The sequence below is a fragment of the Aethalodelphis obliquidens genome, unplaced genomic scaffold (genome assembly GCF_003676395.1).
Source record: "Aethalodelphis obliquidens isolate GAN/ISIS:26980383/991018 unplaced genomic scaffold, ASM367639v1 scaffold1, whole genome shotgun sequence".
Lineage (NCBI taxonomy): Eukaryota > Metazoa > Chordata > Mammalia > Artiodactyla > Delphinidae > Aethalodelphis > Aethalodelphis obliquidens.
In genome coordinates, this window is record NW_020837945.1 from 84,353,212 (window position 1) to 84,360,823 (window position 7,612).

Consider the following 7,612-nt stretch of genomic DNA (forward strand, 5'->3'; position numbering starts at 1 on the left):
GATACCCATATAATAAAAAAAGGAATCTTGATCCCTACCTCACAGTCACACACACAATGGATTGCAAATGTAACTGTAAAAGGCAAGACAATAAAGCTTCTAAAATAATATAGGAGAGTTTTTTCATGAACTTGAGGTAGGTAAAGATTTCTTAAACAGGACATTAAAAAATACTATCCATAAAAGAAAAAAAAAGATAAATTGGACCAAATTAAAATTAAGAACCTTCTATACATCAAAAGCCACTATTAACAGACTGAAAAACAAGCCACAAATCAGAAGATATTGTAATACGTATATTTGATAATGACTCGTATCCAGAATATATAAAGTCCTATAGTTGAATGAGACAACCAAAAAAAAAAAAGGGCAAATACTTAAACAGGCATTTTATGAAAGAAGAATGGTCATCAAACTGACAAAAAGGTACTCAATTTCATTAATACCAGGAAGATGCAAACTAAAACCATAATATGATATAACTATACACCTATCAAAATGGCTAAAATACAGAAGAGAAAAAAGTAAGTGTTGACAAAGATGTGGAACAACTAGAACTCTCATATGCTGCTAGTGGAATTATAAATCAGTACTACCATTTTGGAAAATTTTTAGTAGTATCTAGTAAAAGTGACTACAGGCAAACTAAAGCTGAATATAGGCAAACCCCACAAATGAGCACTTTTAGTCATATACCCAACAGAAATGCATACATTTGTTCACCAAAAGATATTTACAAGAATATTTATAGCAGCACTATTCCTAGTAGTCCAAAACTGGAAACAACACAAATATCCATCATAAGGGTAAATTGTGGTATATTCATACAATGGAATACTACAGAGCAATGAGAGTAAACAAACTCAACTATATACAACAAAATGGATGAATCTCACAAAGACAATGTTGAGTGAAGGAAGCCATACTCAAGTATATACTGCATGATTTCAATTTTATAAAGTTCAGAAATAAGCTAAATAGAAATCAAGATAGTGGTAATGTAAGAGAGAGGGGATAATGTAGGGAAGGATGATGACTGGGAGGGTAGGTAAGGGTGGCTTCTAGAGTTCTGGTGTTTTTTGATCTGGGTGCTGCTTATATAAGTGGGCTTACTTTGTGAAAATTAGTCAAAGTGTACACTTACAGTCTGTATACTTTATGTATATTATATCAATTAAAAGTTTAAATGAGAAAGAAAAAGGAAAACATACTGAATTCCAGATCTCAAAAGAAGCAGAACTATAAATCAAAATTTTTAACTTAAAAAATCACTAAAAGGGACATAAATGAAGACCTAAAAAATTGCTGAAATATGTTTATGGATGAAAAAATTTAACATTAAGGTAACTATCTTCTCTAAATATGTAAATTCAATGTAATTCCAACAAGATTTTTAAGGAATTCAACTAATGTATTCTAAAACACATACTGAACAATAAATGTACATAAATAGCCGAGACAATTTTGAAAAACAAAAGCAGAGGGGAGTCCTTATCAAATATTATAAAATACTGTGAACAGTAATAAAAATAATTTCTGGAGAAGTAGATTAATGGGATACTACAGAAACAGACCCAATTACATATAAGAAGTTAAGAAAGAATGGACTGTTTAATAAATGTTGGGAAAACCAACTCGAGATAAGAATAATAATTAAGGTGGCTCCCTACCTTAAATCAAATAAAAAGCTAAACTCCATACGGTTGAAATACCTAAAAAGAAGCTGTAAGGCAAACAGAAGAAACATGTAGAGAAATGTCTTTAGGAAATTCTGATAGAAATGGATTTCTAAAACGATATTCAAAGTGCACAACCACAAGGTGAAAAACTGATGGGCTAAGAGAATTTGTTCAACAAAGTACAGCATAAACAAAGTTAATGGATGACCTCTTTCACAGCTCAACATCCACTTACCTGGAAAGATGAGAGAATCTGTACATCCTTCCACGTGAGTCCTTGTTATTCATTCAGGTTGTAGTTTAAGTTTCCTTTCAATCAATCCAAGAAGGATCAGAGTGACCAACTAAAGCAGGTTGCAAAGGCAGGAAGCAGAAACAATATGATGTTATGGAAGTACCTTTCTGAACAGTCCCTTCTGCTGCTGTAGGGCCTTGGGGCAACCCTTCAGTGTAGGTGCTCGGCAACAAGTCGGCTGAGACAGGCTGACCCTGGAGCTTTTGTAGTCTCTCTCGTACAGCACTGGTCAGGTCTCCGTAAGCCTTGTCAAGGCTGGCACGTTCAGTCGCAGCAAAATGAGACCTTACCTCCATCACTTCCACACTGGCTTCCCGGTATTCGGTGAGGTCAGCTTTTCCCACAGGACGCACGAACTCGTGACAGCAGATGATCTGGACATAACTTCTTAGCATCATCTGCCCACATATTTCTAGTGAGCCCAAGCACACAAGCTTCACAACGTACTGCAATTACTCCACCAGACTTCCATGATTTGTACCGTACAACCGCACAAGTTTTAGTCCTCAAATGAGGATTTTGCTGCTGCTCCACTTGAACATAAACAAACAAAAAACAGTCCATGTCCACCAGAGCAACTGTCTTCTCTATCAGCCATTTTTCAAGGTGACGACACCTGACAAAACCGCCACCCGCGGACGCCGCCGACTCTGGGCTCCGTTTCCAGTGGAAGGAAAATGAAAGGATCTTAAATATCTGTTCCCTTTCCGGGAGTGGGCTAGTCAGTTTCGAGAGAGGTTTATTCCCCGTAACGACAGAGGAATGGACCAAAGGCCAAGAAGACGCTTGCCCGGGCAGCGGCCCACACAGCTGCGCTGCCTCAGCCGAGATCACGTGCTCAGCGGATCGCTCTCCTGACGCAGACGTGATGGTGCGCGCGCCACCAATAGCCGATGAAGCGCCTGCGCACCGCCCCTTACGTCTCCCGGGACGCCTTCTAAATGGACGTTTCTGTTTCTGTGGCGTAATGAATCCTGCCTTCCACAGACTCAACTGTTCTAATTAACCGTAACTGTTATTATATTTTGGTTTGGATGTTTGAATCTTCACGGCTTGGTGAGTAGCTGCTCTTTCAGCTGATCTGTTGTCGTTTCAGCACATTCTGTCATCCTAGAAAAAGTCTTGTTCTGCTATAACCATAGGAGGTACCATCACCATCCCAATTTTTTCTGTCCTAAGACATGAAGCCGGGTATCTTCCAAGGAGTCCTGGTTCCTTTGAGTGTGATTTGAAATTGTAATCTGCGCTTTATGAGTTCTCCTAACGGCAAGTTGTGTACACAGGTGCTGCTATTGCTGTAGGTGAAATGCTTTCAGCGGCAGAGCTGGGAAATATATTTTTAAGAGTATGAGCTCTTACATCAGATTTCTTTCTAAATTAAAAAGTTTGAATAATGTAAGTTTTTATGCTGCACTGGCCGTGTGAATCGAATTGCATGTATGGGTTTCCTAAGCCAAGGCTTGTTTCTGTTCAGAACCAATATTTTCTGAGACAGGCTATGGTGGAACCTGTGGGGTTGATCCACCCAGAAGCCTTTCCCCTTTCTTTGTTACTAACATTCCAATTTTCCTTCTGGGGACTTCACTTCCCTCCTTCCATGCTGTTCTAGTGGGAGAGTCATGTGCACTGTTTGGACACGTGTCTGAGATAAGATTAACCCTATCCTCCCAGGAGTTTGAGTCTTCATTGAGGGGACATTGACACAAAGCATTGAAATGGGTCCTTCCAATGGCCATCCCTTGAAGAGATACTCTGTTAGTGCCTCTTTCCTAATTTCTTGGAGCATCTTTGATCCTATTGCTCCCAACGCCTGATTGTTCACTTTTTCATTAGGGTCTATAATTTATTTTATTTTTGTTAATTATTATTGTTACTTTGCTTAAGTTAACCAGAGTCTGTTTCTGTCACCTGCAACCAGATAATTGTAACTGATGCACTTTTCTTTGTGGGTTGCCAGTAGCTTCCACTCTAACCATGGTAGGTGATTTCTGACAATTATTTGCATGATGACATGATCAGTTTACTTAGAGAAGATTTCAGTCAGTAACCAAGGGTGTGGGAAAAATGTGGGTCCTTTTTATTCACAAAACAGGCTCTTTTGTTTTTGAGGCACATTTTGTTCTTCTATTTGTTTTATTTGTTTATATGTACAATCATTTTCAGAGTTATTTTTATGTGAAAAAGATTACTCACAATTTGTCATTTTCAGAAAGCGAGCGCATAAGACATTCTTTGAGGGAAAGGGCTGCATAACTTTACCACCCTGCCCCCAAGATTATCTGAGGTTGCATATCCTGTATATACAACCCAGTTACTCAGCCTCTGTCTTCATAAGGAAGAAGGTCAGAGGTACCTTTGGGTTGTTTTCTTTGATGTCTTGGTATAGAGATTTGTTCATAGACAATGACTTTCGGACATCAAATATATGAACTTGTTTGAACTGAACTGTGTGATTCCTACCAGCAAGTGTGCTGTGTTTTCCCCATCTGTGAAGGGCTTTTCTCATTTCCTGTGTTTAGGAAATGATAATGACTGACCTTGAAATTTGCTGGGCTGAAGTGCTAGGTAAGCAATACATAATAGCAGAGATTCCATGGATCGCAGTCCAGGTTGGGTGTTGTCTGCATTCTTCCAACACTTCATTGTTGGTTCAGTTTTCAGTTTGCGAGTTACCAACTTAATCTTCAGATCATGTGTAGTAAGCCAAATCATAGGTACAATAGCAGCTACCGTTTATTTAGTATACTGTGCTACGCACTGTATCAGGTGGTTTGTAAAAAGTGTGTTCTATTTTTACCAGTATCCTGGGTAAATACTGTCATCACCATTTACAGAGAAGGGAACTGGGATTCGAAGTTCTGTGATTTTATAAAGATTTCCCTATTCTACTTTTTTTTTTTTTTGCGGTACACGGGCCTCTCACTGTTGTGGCCTCTCCCGTTGCGGAGCACAGGCTCCGGACGCGCAGGCTCAGTGGCCATGGCTCACGGGCCCAGCCGCTCCGCGGCATGTGGGATCTTCCCAGACCGGGGCACGAACCCGTGTCCCCTGCATCGGCAGGCGGACTCTCAACCACTGCGCCACCAGGGAAGCCCCCTATTCTACTTTTTGACAATTTATTCAAATTAAAGATATGCATATTTCACATAAGAGCATTCATAAATAGTGGGATAGGGACTTCCCTGGTGGTCCAGTGGCTAAGACTCCATGCTCCCAATGCAGGGGTTCCATCCCTGGTCAGGGGACTAGATCCCAAATGCTGCAACTGAGAGTTCGCATGCCACAACTAAAGATCCCCCATGCTGCAACTAAAAAGATCCCACATGCTGCAGCGAAGATCCTGCACGTGGCAACGAAAATCCTGCGTGCTGCAACTATGACCCAGTGCAACCAAATAAAAAATAATAATAATGGGATAAACACAAGACATGTGCCTATGTCACCCTTGTTTCAATGATTTTCAGATCTCAAACTCTTTACCCCTATTCTTTGATCACATCCAGCATTCAACACGTTTTCCAAGTCAGAAATCTGAAAGTCACCCTCGGTCTTTTCCTCTTTTTATTCCCTTTTGTTCATCAGTTATCAAGTCTTGTCAAAAATATATTTTGAATATGACTATTTTTCTTCCTTCCTACTGTTACTACCATACTTTAGTTCACCATCATCTTGTCATCTCAATGATGGGATTACTGCAACAATATTCTAGCTGTATCTAAAAGGAGATGTCTCAGGTAATCTATGCTTATCCAGGCCTCTGGAAGACATGGACTTTTTGGAATGAGTTATGGTCCTAGAGGGGAATAGAGTTATGGTCCTAGGGTGATAATGTGTGGTCACAGACTTGGATGAGAGATCATCTATGGGGAAAGAATAAAGATTGAGTTGATTCATTTTAGTGGTAGGCTACAATCATCATGGAACCTTTGGAACCAAGGGTGAGAGATTAAATCAATAAGCAGGAAATGGAGCTGTCTTTGGATTCTGGGCATAACAGATCAGTGTGCCACACTGTAGCGGCTAGGTAAAGGTATTAAGAGAACAATAAGAGGTCAGCAATAAATTAGGAGAAAAGAGCAAGATGAAGTTGGAGAGGTAAGATGGGAACTTTCCTAACATTTACCATGTTCTATGTAGGACCTGTTTGTTGAATTGTACAAAGGCTTTATTCTTATTTATATGATATAAAGGTCTTCCCAGGTTGAGGGTAGATTCAAAGTGTCTGCACCAAATAGACCTTTAGGAACCAAGGGCTTGAGGCCTGAGTATCAGTTCTGTGAATTTAGTAATGCCCTTTGGCCATACCTTTTCCTCAGCTAGAGATTGGAAAGTGGCCAATATTATGCCCAACCAGGTTGGGCCATGCCTGTTTTGGACTGCCCAAAGGCAGAATAAAAGATAAGTAAAAAGACCAGGTGATATTTTTAAAAAGATAGAATGAAAGAAGGCAGTTTCATATGAAAAAGACCTTATAAGCAGAGAGATCGGGCACCCTAAGTGAAACAATGTTAGATGAATTCCACAAGGCTGTGGCTGATGGTTTTTGCTAAATCACTATGGATTATATTCACCTAGAGTACCATTTCATTGTGTAGTAGATAGGGTCTTGGGGGACAAGAACAAACATTGGATTCCCTATCAAATAGCACACTGAGCCTGGGAGAGGAAAGTTGTGGATCTCTCATAGCCAGAATGAAACAGTATTTCATTGAAAACGTTCTCACTCTAAACTAACAGGGATCCTGATTTCTAAGTTGGTTTCAATTAAATATATTTTCTTCCCTTCTAAGAAAACAACATACACCTATAATCTCTTCTAACTATTGGCAGATCTGTGATGCTATAGCACTCCACACCTTCCCAGTGGCTGCAATTACACACATCAAATTTCAGGATGGACGACAAGGTAAGATTCTAGAGGTAAAAGGCTACCACTTATGGTCCCCATTTTGCTCTCATATGTCACAGCCTTTTATTGTCAGGAGTTATTTAGAGAAACAGTCATCAGCTAACAAAACCATCTGTTAGTTAACAACAGCAAAATATAAGGCTATTTCAAAATAGCATGGGGCATTTCAAGTTAAGGGCAGATGAGTGCCAACTATTTTTTCCCTTCAGTCTTTCCTTGTTAAAAAAGAATGCATTTGTTATCAAAGCTAGTTTGGCTAATGTGCTTTCACCTCATACATATCTAGAAATCAAAGCTGCCTAGAAAGTTATTTGAGGGTATGTTCTCCCTTTGGAGCCCATCTTGCTCCAGTCGTGCTAATAGGAATTTCATGTGTGTGTCAAGAGGACAATATAGCCTTTATGCAATTCAACCAAAACGTCCTACTCAGAACATGGTAAATGTTGGGAAAGCAAAAACGGTCTCACTGGACAGATTTAGTAAAATTCTTCACCTTTGTGCTTGTCTGCACTACTCCATTACTTTTTCCATCTGTAGGAGGAGGGGTGGTAGATGAAGAATCTCTGTACTCCTCCTTTTCCCTTGGCCAGATAGTTTCCCAAATCAGCTAAATATAACTCCATTTATTGTCATGCTAAAATGTTCTATTTAACTGTGTTTAACTGGATATCATGATTCCCCAGGCTGACCTTTTGCTCCTGGGAAGTCGTTTTAAATTCAATCCCGGCA

General features: G+C 39.7%; 1 pseudogene; it reads right to left on the reverse strand.

Annotated features, from left to right (window-relative positions):
- Positions 1 to 493: 493 nt before the first annotated feature.
- LOC113628709 (uncharacterized) lies at positions 494 to 4,686 on the reverse strand (annotated as a pseudogene).
- Between the last annotated feature and the right edge of the window lie 2,926 nt (positions 4,687 to 7,612).